This window comes from Vulpes lagopus, chromosome 8 (assembly GCF_018345385.1).
Source record: "Vulpes lagopus strain Blue_001 chromosome 8, ASM1834538v1, whole genome shotgun sequence".
NCBI lineage: Eukaryota > Metazoa > Chordata > Mammalia > Carnivora > Canidae > Vulpes > Vulpes lagopus.
The window spans coordinates 96,195,620-96,210,085 of NC_054831.1; the positions used below are offsets into that span (position 1 = coordinate 96,195,620).

A 14,466-nucleotide genomic window follows, 5' to 3' on the forward strand; every position below is an offset into this window, starting at 1 on the left:
TGCTCTATTAAGGTAGAAAGAAGGTAGCAAGAAGGAAAGGCATGCATGCTAGGGTTTCTGAGAATGCTGAGGTTACATGCCTATGTCCTCTCTGCAGACTGATGGTAAGGATTGGGAAATCATGTCTCTCTGAAATAAGTCTTCTGAATAGGCCACATTCATGTGCATGCACATGCAAAGACACACACACGGACAAACTACAACAAAGATAAATGACTCCTAAAGGACAAGGACACCTACCTGTAAGGAAGGTTTAACTGACAGTTTCTCATCTTTTTCCTCAAAATTCTATATGAGGAACAATCCTGATAAGCTATATAAGGAAGCGTGAGAGAGAAGTATGCTCCCATATCCAAAGGGCAGGCTTTCTCATTAAACTAACAACAGAGTTAATTTTCCTTCAGAGAAAACTTTTTTTTTTTAAAGAGAGAGAGAAATTAAAATAAACTAGTAGTTATAGAGGAAGAATATTCTCCAGAGAGAAAAGACATGCAGTTTGTAATTTCATGCACTTAATTAATGCAGTGCAAACCACTCTCATTAGGAGTCCATTTTAAGCCTACCAGCTTGAACAGCCAAAAGGGAATAATTACAATGAAACCCTGTCCTTGTCTCCTTACTGAGAGTTTCACAAACTCCGCCAGGAACATCTTGAGAGATTCTTCTTTCCACTACTCTCCTTTTTCTTAACCTTTTATGTAAAACCAATGCACTGAAATGAAAACTCAAATTTTCCCTTTTGGTTCCTCCCTACTAACTTTTACTACTGATTTTACAATGAAAGTCCTGAAAAACTCAAAGAACTTCCCATCTGTTAGTTTCTGGAGTGGTAAAGCCTTATAATAAATTCATTAAGGCTTGCGTATGTGTCAGGGTTCTGGGTTGCAAACAATAGAAATCAATACTGATTAATTTTAGCAGGAAAAGAAATTCATCAGATGCATATAGAAGTCAGAATGGACAGGGAGCTTGAAGGACCAGACATGAGCAGGATCTGGGTGGGTAACGAACTGCCAGAATGTAATCACACCATTAGTCTCCCTAGGATCCTGCTACTCACCAGCTCGACACACTGCTGGTCACACTGTCGGCAGCCACAGCCATCATACCTCTAACTTTTCCACTCAGTAGTGCCACATGTCTTGATGGGTCTAAGCCATTCCCTTAAGAATCAAAGTCAGGGTAGAAGTAACAGATTAACCACACTGAGATCTAACTGCCAAAGAGGTGTGCAGTGGGAATATCTGCCCTCTGTAGCTTCTCTGTGGAAGACTAGGCCCTGTCTCCTACTTACTCTGAGACTCCATCCAAAGAGAAGGGTACTGGATACTGACCAAACCAGTTTTTTATTCCAGAATCTTCCTTAAGTTCTCATCCCCTTGTCTATCCCCAGGTTAACATTCTCAAGCAATGGGGTGACAGTAATATAAGTTTAAAAAACAAAAGCAAATACAAAAACAGAGAATACAGAGGATCTCTCATTGTAATGTCTGTCTGAATGAGTATAAACCTAGCATCTTAGTCCATTCAGGCTGTTATAACAAAATACCATAAACTGAGTGACTTATGAAGAATAGAAATTTATTTTCACAGTCCTGTAGTTTGGGAAATCCAAGATCAAAACATTAGCATATCTGTTGTCTTCTGAGAGCCCACCTCCTGCTCCACAGATGGCTTTCTTGCTTAGTCGAAGGGGTGACGGATCTCTCTGGGGGCTCTTTTATAAGAGCACTAAATCCATTCATGAGGGCTCTACCTTCATGATCTTATCATCTCCCACAAAGACCCCATATCCTAATACTATCCCTGTGGGGGTTACGATTTCAAAATATGAACTTGAGGTGTAGAGTACAAACATTTAGATCACAGTATGTAGGTTAACTAAGAAAGAAGGTGGAAAGAACTAAAACCAAAATATTTTCCTGTCCCAGTGCTTAAGTTTGGGGTCAAAGCTTAAGTGCCTACTTTAGTGCTAAACAAATGCTGGGACCAGGGGATCCCTAGGTGGCTCAGCAGTTTGGTGCCTGCCTTCAGCCCAGGGCATGATCCTGGAGTCCCAAGATCGAGTCCCACATCAGGCTCCTTATATGGAGCCTGCTTCTCCCTCTCTCTCTCTCTCTCTCTCTCTCTCTCTCTCTCTCTCTGTGTGTCTCTCATGAATAAATGAATAAAATCTTTAAAAAAAAATACTGGGACCAGATAAAACAACTTAGGTACTTGTTCCAGGGAATGCTTATTGCTAGAAAGACTATAAAACAAAGAAAATACCTTATTTAACAAAATTGATAGTTTATGCATCAGAACCTGCTTTAAGACCCCCACTTTTCTGCAAGAATCCATTAAGCCAAAGCTATCAGATCTTTATTATTTTTAAGATTTTACTTTATTTGAGAGAAAGAGACAGCATGAGCAGGGTGAGGTGGTGCAGAAAAGGATGAGTAGAGGGAGAGAGGGAGAGAATTTTCAAGCAGACTCCCCGCTGAACACGGAGGCCAATTTGGGCTTGATCCCATGACTCTGAAATCATGACCTGAGCCAAAACCAAAGTTGGATGCTTAATAAAATGAGCCACTCAAGTGCCCCAAGCTATTAGGTCTTTAAATCAGGTGCAATCCCAACCATTTCTCCACCTACCAAGACTAGGCTGTAAGACTCTATGAACATCCTTTCTTTACTTCTTCTTTCTGAAATATTTCTAAGTTTAAAGGAAGTATTCTTTATTCCAATGAGACTAATCTTAGTTTTGCTTAACCAATAGATTTTTCCGGTGATCTTTTTGGGGACTTACCTGCAAACAGAGACAAGTTTACATAAAATGATCAAGAGAACCCTGAAAGACCCCAGTATTCCTCCTCCACATATTTGCCAGAAATACCTAGTGAATTACAGTTGAGAAACAAAATACCAAGAATTTTATTTTTATCTATTCAAAAATATACTGTCAGCCCCTAAAAATAGTATCTATCATATACCAAAGGATCAATAAACATTTGGATGAATGAAACTGCAAATAATCATGAATGCAATTTTAAGGTAATTTTACTGAATAGATAAAAGTATATTTTTAAGAGAAATCAATATGAGAGAAAAAATAACTACAATCCTGTTACTTGAAAAAATTTAATTACTTTCATGTTACTTTCCCATCCTTAGCTACATGCAGGCATCTATTTTGCAGTGCTATAACTTTAACACAAATGTACTTGTGTATTTTGCTTTTCTTTTCAAAAGGCCCCAAGCACTTCCATGGTACATATAGTTCTCATAATGATCATCTTAATGACAAGATAATGGGCCATGAATGTGAATTTTCATTACCATCCATTCACTGTTTTTGCCAACTGCAAAGAATGACTTTCACTTACAAAGCAGTTTTATAAAAACACTAAATAAACCTAAAATCATTAGCCCTCACTTCAGATTTTTCAGTAGATACTGAATAAAATACACCAGAAGTTATAAACCAAGATGAGACAATGTGGGTTCCAGTCTTTGTTACAGTTATCCTCTGAAAATCAATTAACTTTTCTATTTCTTCTTAAGACAAATGGAGCACTCTCTGCTTGGATCTCTACATAGTAAAATACCCTTTGCTAACGCATTTTATAAATATGATATACTCCACAATTGCTAAATTCTAGTCACAAATACTATTTCAGATGGTGAGGATAAAAACAGGGAAAATGACCTTCACTAGGTCACAGAACAGAACAAAATGAAATTGTGTTTGTAGAGGCATACCACCAGGATTTTTAGTCCCAGGTCTTAACCATACAGCTTTGTCAAGCAGATTTAAGTTAATATTATCATCAACACAGTTTTCTAGAAGATAAAATCTGGAAATAATATGTAATATCCAAGTTAAGAGAAAAACACATGTGCCTTTCTGGTGTTTCACTTTACATTAGTAACCCAATTTACTGAAGAAAGGTTTCTACAAATACTATTTGTCCACATCAAATTCAATTTCACTCTAGATTCCACTGCTACAATTAGCAGCATGATGAACTGGAATAACACTTGAATCCCAGCAGTAGTATTTAAGAATAGTTAAGAGGGCAGTATTGAGACAATGATCATTTCTGATAAAGGAAATTCTCAAGAGAAAAACCCAAATGCTAATCCAAAATACCTAAGTTGTTCTTATAACTGGCAAAACAATTAGAGTTAAATATAAAAAACCCAACTGTTTAAAATAGAATAATACTGACTGAAAAGATAATGCACATTAAAAAAAAATCAGATCCTTCACCATATTCCACAGCCTATAATAAATCTAGGGCACAGCTGAATACCATGAACGATACAAAATTCCCCCAACACCACAAGCTGCTGCTATTTCCAAAAGATGAAAGTCCTGAGAAACAGAACGCCATTGTGAACCTACTTATTTGGAGTAGAACAACCCCCATGGCCTTCCTAAAAGACTTAGTAACTATGCTACACTTGCCCTTCCCTGAATCTTTGTCAAAGGACAGCTGGACAGATTCCTGAAAATGTTCTGGAATTCATCTATAATAATCACACCTCAGAGAAATACCTGAGATAGAAACTCTTCCTCTCCTCTGTGTTCTTCCAGTTCACTATCCTCACATTGCTCTATGATTTCTCTCCCCTGTCCAAACCCCCACTCTTGTTCTTCCTAACATCTCCAATTTTTCTAGAAATCTCTTTCCATGGTAAGCAGACTTCCATTCATCACAGGTACCCTGCATGCTGCCTTCCTTCAAACTTGGTCTTCACTGAGGATGTCCCTTCCCTGCAGGGCAACCGGGGAAGGGGAGGCTGCTCTTGTTCTTGGTGCCCTGTGCCCCTCCCTGAGATGGTTTTGTGCTCTTCCGGTTATTCACATTAACTTACTAATTGTTACTCCTTCGCTCCCTTGTGAAGCCCTCTTTTGGCATCCATGCCAATCAACTCTGCTTCATCAATGACTTTTGCTAGTCTCCCTGGTCACTATGTCCCATTTTTTGAAAAGCGTCCACCATTTTAGCACCTGGACATCTTGAGTCTTGACGCTTGACCTCAGTGTCCACGTGGAAGAGTCACCCCATGGTTAAATCTCTCAATTCCTCTACTATTTCTTTCCCACTACAACACCCTCTTCCCTAGCATCCCTCTGCATCGTGAAAACATCTTATATGACCCTCAACACTTAAATCATAACATAAAACATATTGTCCAACAAATATAACTTCCTATTCTTTCAACCTGTTCAGTTATTCTAATCTTGCCTGTTTGCCATCACAGAGGCTCCTAGAGACCTTGAACTCTTTCTATATCTGTATCTTCTTATTTCCATATCTAGTGTAGTTGCCATAATACATCACTTCATTCACTCTCTCACAAATACCTTCAATTCGTTTTCCCTATTTTTCTTTTTCCGTATTCTCACTTTCCAGTTTTGGATCAAACTCCATATCGGTCCAAATAACTGTTTGCTTTGTTGGTGCTTATACCTTGGATGCTCAGCATTACTAGAGAATATTCCAATACATGTTGGTTACAAGAAAAAGTAATGGTAATGATTATCGACTGTACCTTCAATATGATCCACAGCTCTAAATGATCTAACTGATGCTAAAATTTTAGTTATGGGGGGTACCTGGGTGGCTCAGTGGCTGAGCATCTGCCTTTAGCTCAGGTCATGATCCTGGGGTCCAGGGATTGAGTTCCACATCACAGAGTGCCTGCTTCTCCCTCTTCCTATGTGTCTCTGTCTCTCTGTGTGTGACTCTCATGAATAAATAATTTTTTAAAAAATCTTTAAAAAAGCATTAAGAAACAAATTTTTAGTTACTGGGATACAAACACCGCTTCCTCTTGTCCCAAGATTGTGTCCCTATTATTCTCCATGCTGAGAACCATCTCCTTTTAGGTCCCAGGTAGTGTCAGTTCCCCACAAGCCTGCTCCCCAATGATATCCTATATTATTCTGCATGTCCTTGGTTATATTCGTACTTTACATCTAACAAATAGGATTGCAGTTGCCTGTTTTCTTGTTTGTATGCCCTACTGGTTCTAAACTCTATGTCAGAAGAGACTATATTGGTCTTGTTGAGCTTTCCATCTCCAGTTCATAGATCAGTATATAGCAAATAAGAGACCCCAGCTATTTATTAGATAAATGTGTAAGTGAATATATAAATACGTGATCAATGCATGAGTGTGTAGATGATTATGTTCATCAATACAACTTGTAGTTATTCTTACATCTACAAAATTTAACTCAATTCTGTAAAATATGTGGGAATATAAAATAGTTGATTTGAATTAAATCATATTAGAGAATTAAAAATAGCCAAAGTCAAATGTTAACTGGGACAAAGAACAGTTAGTAGAGGAGGAAAGATGGAGAACACTGCTGAATGACCCCCCAAAAAGAGGGGAAGTTCCAGAAAGTCAGTTGTGAAATATAATGTTTATGTATTCTAAAATGTATATTCTAAATTTTATTTATATATTGTAAATTATATATTTTAAATTATTTATATATACTAAAGTTGTTTGTTTTTTTTCCGGAAAAATGCACAACTTTCCTGTTAAAAGCTGTACATCTCTTTCTCTCTGGCTACATTGGCGATTCTCCAGTTAGTTCAATACTTTAAAGGCTGCAGCAGCATGCAAAAGAATTTCATTTCACTGTTTTTTTTTTTTTTTTTTTTTTTTTTAAAGTTAAGAAAGGTCTCCAGGAGATGGTGAGTTTTATTGTTTTGTCTGGATAGAGGTTTGATTTGCTCTCGAATATTCCAGGGTGGAGAAACTAGGAGAAAGCACAGGATGCAGAGGTCTATTTGGTGTAATCTTTTCCCTCGTTCTCATCTTCACCATCAATGGAGAGAGCAGCATACTTCCTTGCAGAACTGAACTTGGAAGCTGGATTTTCTTCAGGTTTCTTTGGCTCAGGTGCAGATGGGGAGTCTTGATCCTTTTTGCGTTCTTTCCTATCCGGCTCCTTCCAGTGGTCTTTGTTCCCTCCATCTCCTGGACCACGGCTGGAGTACCCACTGTGGCCTTTTGGGACACTCACCCCATCTACTTTGTTTTCATCTGCTTGAGTGGAGATGCCTCTCCTTGCTGGTCCTTCCTCTGGGGGCTGAGATCGGACTGCATTCCCTCCACCCCTCGTGGGGGACTGTTGCTCTGTGTCCGAGCTCTGAGATCGGGCAGGAGGGTTAGAACTTCGCTTCACCTAAGCATTCTCCTTTGGTGGAGGAGCTGGCATTACCTTCAGGCTGTTCAGATTTGGGTGGCTTAGAAGTTGGAGAGTGACAGTCTTCCACCTTATTCGGTGTTTCATTTTCTAGAGACTTCTCACTCTCTCTCCTTCGTGCATCCTGGTCTTACTTCTGCCAGTTGTGGCCGAGGTCCCAGTCTGTGATGACTCACTTCCTGTCCTGGACTGTTCCCGTTCCTCTCTTCACTTCGCCAGCTTGGGTGTCTCTCTCGAGGCCGTCACTCTAGTTTTGGCTCATCCAGCTGGTGCTGCAGCTTCTCCTGCTCCTTCTGCAGCCTCTCTTCTACTTCTCGCTCTCTAGCAGCTGTGTCAACAGGCTTTGCCCCTCCAAAGATAGAGGCCGCTCGACTGGACTGGGAGGTGCTAGCGGAGGAAATCATCTTCCTTAGGAGTACTCCGAGGCTTTAGATTCAGTTTGGGTCTTTGGGGGGGACCTCTATCATCACGCCTACAGTCATCCCGAGAGTAATCATCTCTGGAGCTCCAGGACCGATCGTCTCGCCTGTCGTATCCGTCTTCATAGTGGTCCCCGTCTCCTCTGTAGTCGTCATCCCTTCGGTACCCACTACCAAATGCTCTTCTGCCACTGCCTATCCTGGAATCGTAGCCTCTGTCATAGTCTCGGCTGCCTCGGTCATCATAGCGATCCCGGCCTCCATATCAGTCCATATCTCGGCGAGGACCATCATGATACCCACCCTGATATCCATCACGGTATCGGTCTGAATGGTAACAGTCTCGATCCTTGTCTCCAAAGCTATCATCACCTCTCCTAGGTGGGTAGATCGAAGCTGTCTGTGGCCAGACGCGCCCTCCAGTCTGTGTCTGTTTTGTCAGAATCCCGATTTCTGTCTCGGCCAAAAGAACGATCATCCCTGTCTTTATCCTGTGCTTGATCAGCAACGTCCCCTCGAATTCTCCTGTTACCTAGAGACTCTTCGTTGAGGCTCAGGGCACTGAGCAAAGAATCCAGGTCCTCAAACTCAGCGTAACCAAAACCTTTCCACCTCTCTGGATTGCTGGGTTCACGTGGTAAACGCATTGAACTGATATTCAATCCTCTAAAGAATTCCTCAATGGAATCTTCTGTGACATCATAGGGCAGGTTCCCTAGAAGAGCAGTATAGGGTGGCGATTTTGGAAGGCGGCTCCGGTCGATATTGGGTTCCCGAGCAGCCCGTGGAGCAGTGGGCAGGATGGAATGGTCAGTTGGAGATGCTCTACACACGTCATCGTCATTACTGTGCCAAGTGGTTGAAACATCTCCTTCCAGGCCGTCTGTTTCATCAGCCCAACTGACTGGTTTGGGGACATAGGTGCTTCCTCCCCCAGTCCCTCCATCCTCAGCCAGAAAGTCTGTTAGGGAGATAGTTTTCCCCTTCTTATTCTTCTTTTTTGCTGAGGCCGCCATGTTGGGAGAGCGAGAGAGAACGCAAAGGACCAGATGAGGCGATCACGTCTATACTAAAGTTCTTAATTTCCATGTAAAGTTTCCACATAACAAGGGGTTTGTGTATGTATGTGTGTGTTTATTATGACATTTAGTATTAGTTGCAATTTTCTTAGGAATCACATTGTTGTAAGAGTCAGAATACCCTGAGACAGAACCTTTCTGGAAATGTGGGTAAAGGTCTTACCTTTTCCAGACTCAAAGCTACCAACTGTAATTTAAGTGATGCCAATCCATTAAAGCCAATATATCATCCAGATAGATGATATAAATGACATCAAACAGCTTAACAAAATGGCATGCGACTTTGACTGAATTCCACAAATTTGGAATAGCTGTAAAAATGCCTGGCTCTATCTACTATCTTACAAGTAGACAGAAGATTCTAAACAAATGAGATAAATAGGTATGATAATTGATATGGAAGTCCCAAATTGTTAGGAAGAATTCTAACTAACTAGCCAGGATTTTCAGCAAAACCAAGCCAAACCAAAAGAAAACAAACAACATTAGAAACATATAATTTTCATATATGAGAGGGAGATCATATAATTTTTCTATAGCTTCTTTTCTATATATAGTTTTATTTTCATGAAATCTCTTTGTCCTTTTATAGTGCTCATTTGTCAGGGTAAGAGAATTTTTTATATCTTTATCCTTTCCTAAATTTCAGCTTAACACATTTTTCTTATTCTGCATTTCTTAACGTCAATATTAAGTTTGAATCAGTGTTACATGAAAGCCACTCAGGGTGCTTTCACCTACTTTCTCATTCATGAACACAATACTGCAAGTCAGAACAACATGACTTTTAAAGAATTTTAAACTCTCCCTAAACATTTCAGTGATGAATAACTCTGGATTATGTAAAGATGGTCAAGCAGGGAGTGTTTAGGGGAAACAACCTATCTGAGAAGCTGAAAATTATGATTCCTAGACAAAAATAAAGTGCTTTATTCAGCTCTACACTCTGCAGGTCATAGTACCATGGTCTTCAATCAATTTTTAATAGGAAAATAAATGTTTCACTGGGCTCATTTTGGGGATACACGGGATTCCCAACCAATCTATACTATTACAAGTAAAGGTGGCATAAGAAAGGTTTGGAAGCAGGAACCACATGCTCTGATGTGGTAAATGCAAAGTCATCACTCTCTTTAGTGTTTTTTTTTTTTTAAGATTTTATTTATTTATTCATGGGAGACACAGAGAGAGAGGCAGAGACACAGGCAGAGGGAGAAGCAGGTTCCATGCAGGGAGCCTGATGCGGGACTCGATCCCGGGACTCTAGGATCACGCCCTGGGTTGAAGGCAGGTGCTAAACTGCTGAGCCACCCAGGGATCCCAGTCTTTAGTGTTTTTAAGAACACAAGAGCCTGGTGACATAGAAACTTTGACTACAAAAGTAAATTCACCCCTGGAACGTGTTACTTTACTGACATACAGATATAGAGTAAAATACTGTGGGGTAGTAACAGTATATTTGAGGTATCCTTAATTAGAATGCCAGAAAGTACTACGAAAAATGAAAAGGCACCACAGTGGTCTGAAAAACAAACTGGAGCTTGATAATTACTTTATTTTTCTATAAATTCAGGGCATGACAAATATCATAAAACATTCGGAGATTCTATGATGTGGGAGGAAAAACAGTGTCATTTAGCTATTTATTTTAGGTTAGATCCAAGAATCGCTACTGATTCTGAAAAAAAAGATGTAACTTTTCAAGATACTATATATTAAAGATACAGTGTTCAGTTTGCGAGTCTAATTTTAATCTTGAAAATCACTAATTTCTTTTTTTTAAGATTTTATTTATTTATTTATTTATTTATTTATTTATTTATTTATTTATTTATTTAAGAGAAAGTGAGTAAGCAAGAGAAAGAACATGAGTGAGGGGAGAGGCAAAGGGGGGGGGAGGAGATTACCCACACTGAGCAGAGAGCCAGGTTAAGGCTCAATTCTAGGACTCCAGGATCAATACCTGAGCAAAGGTATTGACTTAACCAGCTGAGCCACCGAGGCACCAGAAAATCACCAATTTCAAAGAACCTATCAGATAAATCTCTCAAAAACTGAGCACATATCCAATATGAAGGCGCAAGTCTTGTAGGTAGACTGTGAAATACAACCCTTTGGCTTCATAAATCCTTCAATCCAAAATATTACAAATACAGAATGCCCACTGTTAATGCCTTCTTCAGTTAAGACCAAATTTCAAAGATCAGGTACGTCTGCTTTAAGCTTGTTTTTCTTTTTTTTTTTTTTTAAGATTTTATTTATTTATTCATGAAAGATAGAGAGAGAGAAAGGGAGGCCCAATGTGGGACTCAATCTCAGGCCTCGGGATCAGGACCTGAACCAAAGGCAGACACTCAACCCCTGAGCCCCTCAGGCGCCCCAAGCTTCTATTTTTCTTACTTTTATTTTGTTTGGATTTTGACTCAGTAACAAAATATAGAAAATTACCTTTTTTATGTTCACTCTAATGTACTGTATGTACTCAAGAACACTAGATGATGGGTAGTTCCTCAGATAATCAATGTATAACTGGCATCCAAGACCAACTCGTCTGTGTATGGCACATAACTCATGGAAAGATTTCTAGAAGATCCTTGCAAAATGAACCTTATTTGACTAAAGTAATCCTTCACCCTATGTTGGGGCATTTATTTCCAAGAGCGAGCATTTCTTCCTTTAAATTCTGAAATTCTGGTCATTTTCTTCTTTTCATTTTTATTTTGGAACATAGTAATATACATGCACACGGTGTACTTCTCCAGACAAGCAATAAGACGCTGGTAATGAGAAAGTGTTTCTAATATTCTCCACTCACGCATATCCCTGCATATACATCCATTCAGGGGTGTGTCAACATGTCACAAGGGGATAACTTGCTCCTTGGCTCTCATTTTATTATAGCTGATACAGCAGTGAAACACAGCTAGAGAGATTTAGCACTACCTGTCCTTACCAGCCCTCTGCTGCCTCAACTTCCTTCCTGTGCACAGGGACCAGTATCCACACGCGTGGCAGGCTAAACCCTCCTCAGAGCATCTGGGGGTACATGGACCAGCCAGAGACAATAAGCCAGGAACAGAGGTACAGCCAGGGAAAGCTCCTAATTCCTCTTGAGTATTCTGGCCTGACAAATCTGTAGAAGTCATCAAGACTTGGTACAGAGATGTAACAAGGAAGAAGTAAAGAGGACCTCCACTCTCACCCAAACATAACTGAACAGTACTGGAAAACAGGGCAAGTCAGTGGGCAAATACCAAGAACAAGACATAGACCTATGGTTTTCTTATTGGAAACTACAAATTCAACAACAACAAACATGATGTGTTCTAATACTTTCCCAAATAAGTGTAGGGGTAGTAGTAGGTGTTATTACATAATAAATACTTAGAATGCTAAATATTTTATTCTCACAACAAACCCGTGAAGTAGATACTTCCATTATTCCTAGTTTGTCCTTGAAAAATTAGAAACCTAACTTTTTAGGTTTCTAATTTTAATTAACTTTCCCATGGTCACTGCGCTCATAAATGGTGAAGGCAAGAAGGATGCACATTCAACCTGTCTGCCTCTTAACCACTTACTACTTTGCTGTGGGCCACCACAAACATACTGTCATTTCATTCTCAATGTTTCTTTGTCTTCCCGCTTAGTGCCTGGATGCCCCATTTGTCATCATTCAATATTCAAGGGATAACTGTCCTTGTCTCTAAGTAAAACTGTCCTGAAGGTTAAGTGTCATTCTTATTACCTGCTTTCCCTTTACCAAGCTGTGTCCATTTGCCCCTTCCATTTTTTTTCTCCACCCTACACACTTCCCTCTTTTCCTGTTCATTGTTTTCCCCTTCATCTGCTTATTCTCCTTTCTCCTTCCCCCCTTATTCCACTGTCATCTAGCTTATTCTCATTTCCTTGACCTCTCACTGTTACACTTTTCCCTACACACACACACAATTATGCACACACATGCACACATTTTAGAGGTCCTTACTATTAATTACCACCATTATAAGCAAATAGAAAGTAAATACTGAAGCCATGGTCTGGGAGAAAATATTTATTTTACAATGCATATATCTAACAAATGACTTAGAGTATATGTCTAGAATATAGAAAGAGAGAGACAAACCATAAGAGATTCAATCATAGGAAACAAAATGAAGGTCACTGGAAGGGACCGGGTGGGAGGACGGGGTAACTGGGTAATGAACATTAAGAAAAGCATGGAATTGAACACCAATAAAAAATAAATTTATTATTAAAAAAATAATAATAATAAAAGGAAAGCATGTGATGTAATGAGCACTGGGTATTATATAAGACCAATGAATCACTGACTCTACCTCTGAAACCAACAACAGGTTATATCTTAGTTAATTTAATTTAAATAAAATTTTAAAAATAGAATATATGCAGAATATATAAGTTAAAGAAAAACTGAATAAATTTTTAAATGGGCAAAGCATAAAATACCTATGTGTTCAATAAATATATTAGAAGGTAAATAATATCACTACTTACTCATCAGTGAAATATAAGTTAAAACCATAGTGAGATACCACCACACATTCACCAGAATGGATAAAATGAGAAAGACAGAGAATATCAAGTGTTGGTGAGGATGCAGAGCAAATGGAACTCCCAAACATTGCTAGTGGAAGATTAAAATAGTATATCACTTTGAAAAAATTGTTCATGTTAACAAAAATAAAAATGTTTACCTATGACTCAGAAATTCCACTCCTAGGAATACAAGAGAAATAACTGCATATGTCCACAAAAAGACTTATATACAAAAGCACATAGCAATATTATTCACAATAGCTACATGCAAGAAACATCTCAAATGTCCATCAACAAGACAGCATGGAAAAATAAATCATGGTATACTCATAAAGTGGAACAGTGCACTACAATAAAAAAGAACAAACTATTGATACATACACCAACTTGGATAAACATCAAAAAAACACTGCAAGTGAAAGGACAAGCCAAACGCAAAGATCACACTATACAAACCCATTTATATGATGTCCAAGAAGGGGCCAAACTAATCTTCAGTGATAGGAGGTAGGAAACTGCAACATTACTACATCGGTGTATAAATATATAAAAATTTATCAAGATGTATATTTAAGATTTACATATTTTACTGCCTGTGAACAGTCTCTTAATAAAAAGTTTTTAAAAAGTAAATGGAGAGAAAACTATCTAGCAGAGAAATATGAAAAGCGATGACCTTCCAAATTACTTCTTTACCAAGGTCACAGCATCTCAAGCCCATTAAAAGGTGTCCCTCTTACTTCACTGAGAGTCAATATATAGCTGTGAAGCCTGTGACTGTACCCCATATGGAAAGCTCATAGATACATTCAAGGTTTTCAGGATCTTAGGTCTGATAGTCCTGTTTTGTCATCTTTTAAAGTTATCTAAAGGTTGAGAAATCACAGTGTACACAAGCTAACACCTCAGGCATACCTAAAGAGAGTTTTTAAATGGCATACATTTGAATGTATTCATATTGCCTAGTACCCCCCCCCCCAAAAAAAAAAGTAGAATTGTGGAATTGTTCATTTAAAGAAACCCTCTCAAACTCAGTCCCTTGACCCAGGTACTTCATAGGGAAGCTAATAGCACCATCCCTAACACTAATCTCTTCAGGCCCAAGTTCCCTTCAGAAACGAGTTACTCTTGGGGCCACACTGTATCTTTCTAAAGAGGTGGCATAAGTCTCTAGACGCACTGTGTGATACCAGAC

General features: G+C 39.0%; 1 protein-coding gene and 1 pseudogene across 6 annotated transcripts in view; both read right to left on the reverse strand.

The window, feature by feature from the left end:
• The window catches only part of PDE4D (phosphodiesterase 4D), a 1,379,610-nt gene that overhangs the window by 902,508 nt on the left and 462,636 nt on the right, over nt 1–14,466 (reverse strand). The window lies entirely within an intron of this gene.
• On the reverse strand, nt 6,394–8,692 carry LOC121496805 (annotated as a pseudogene).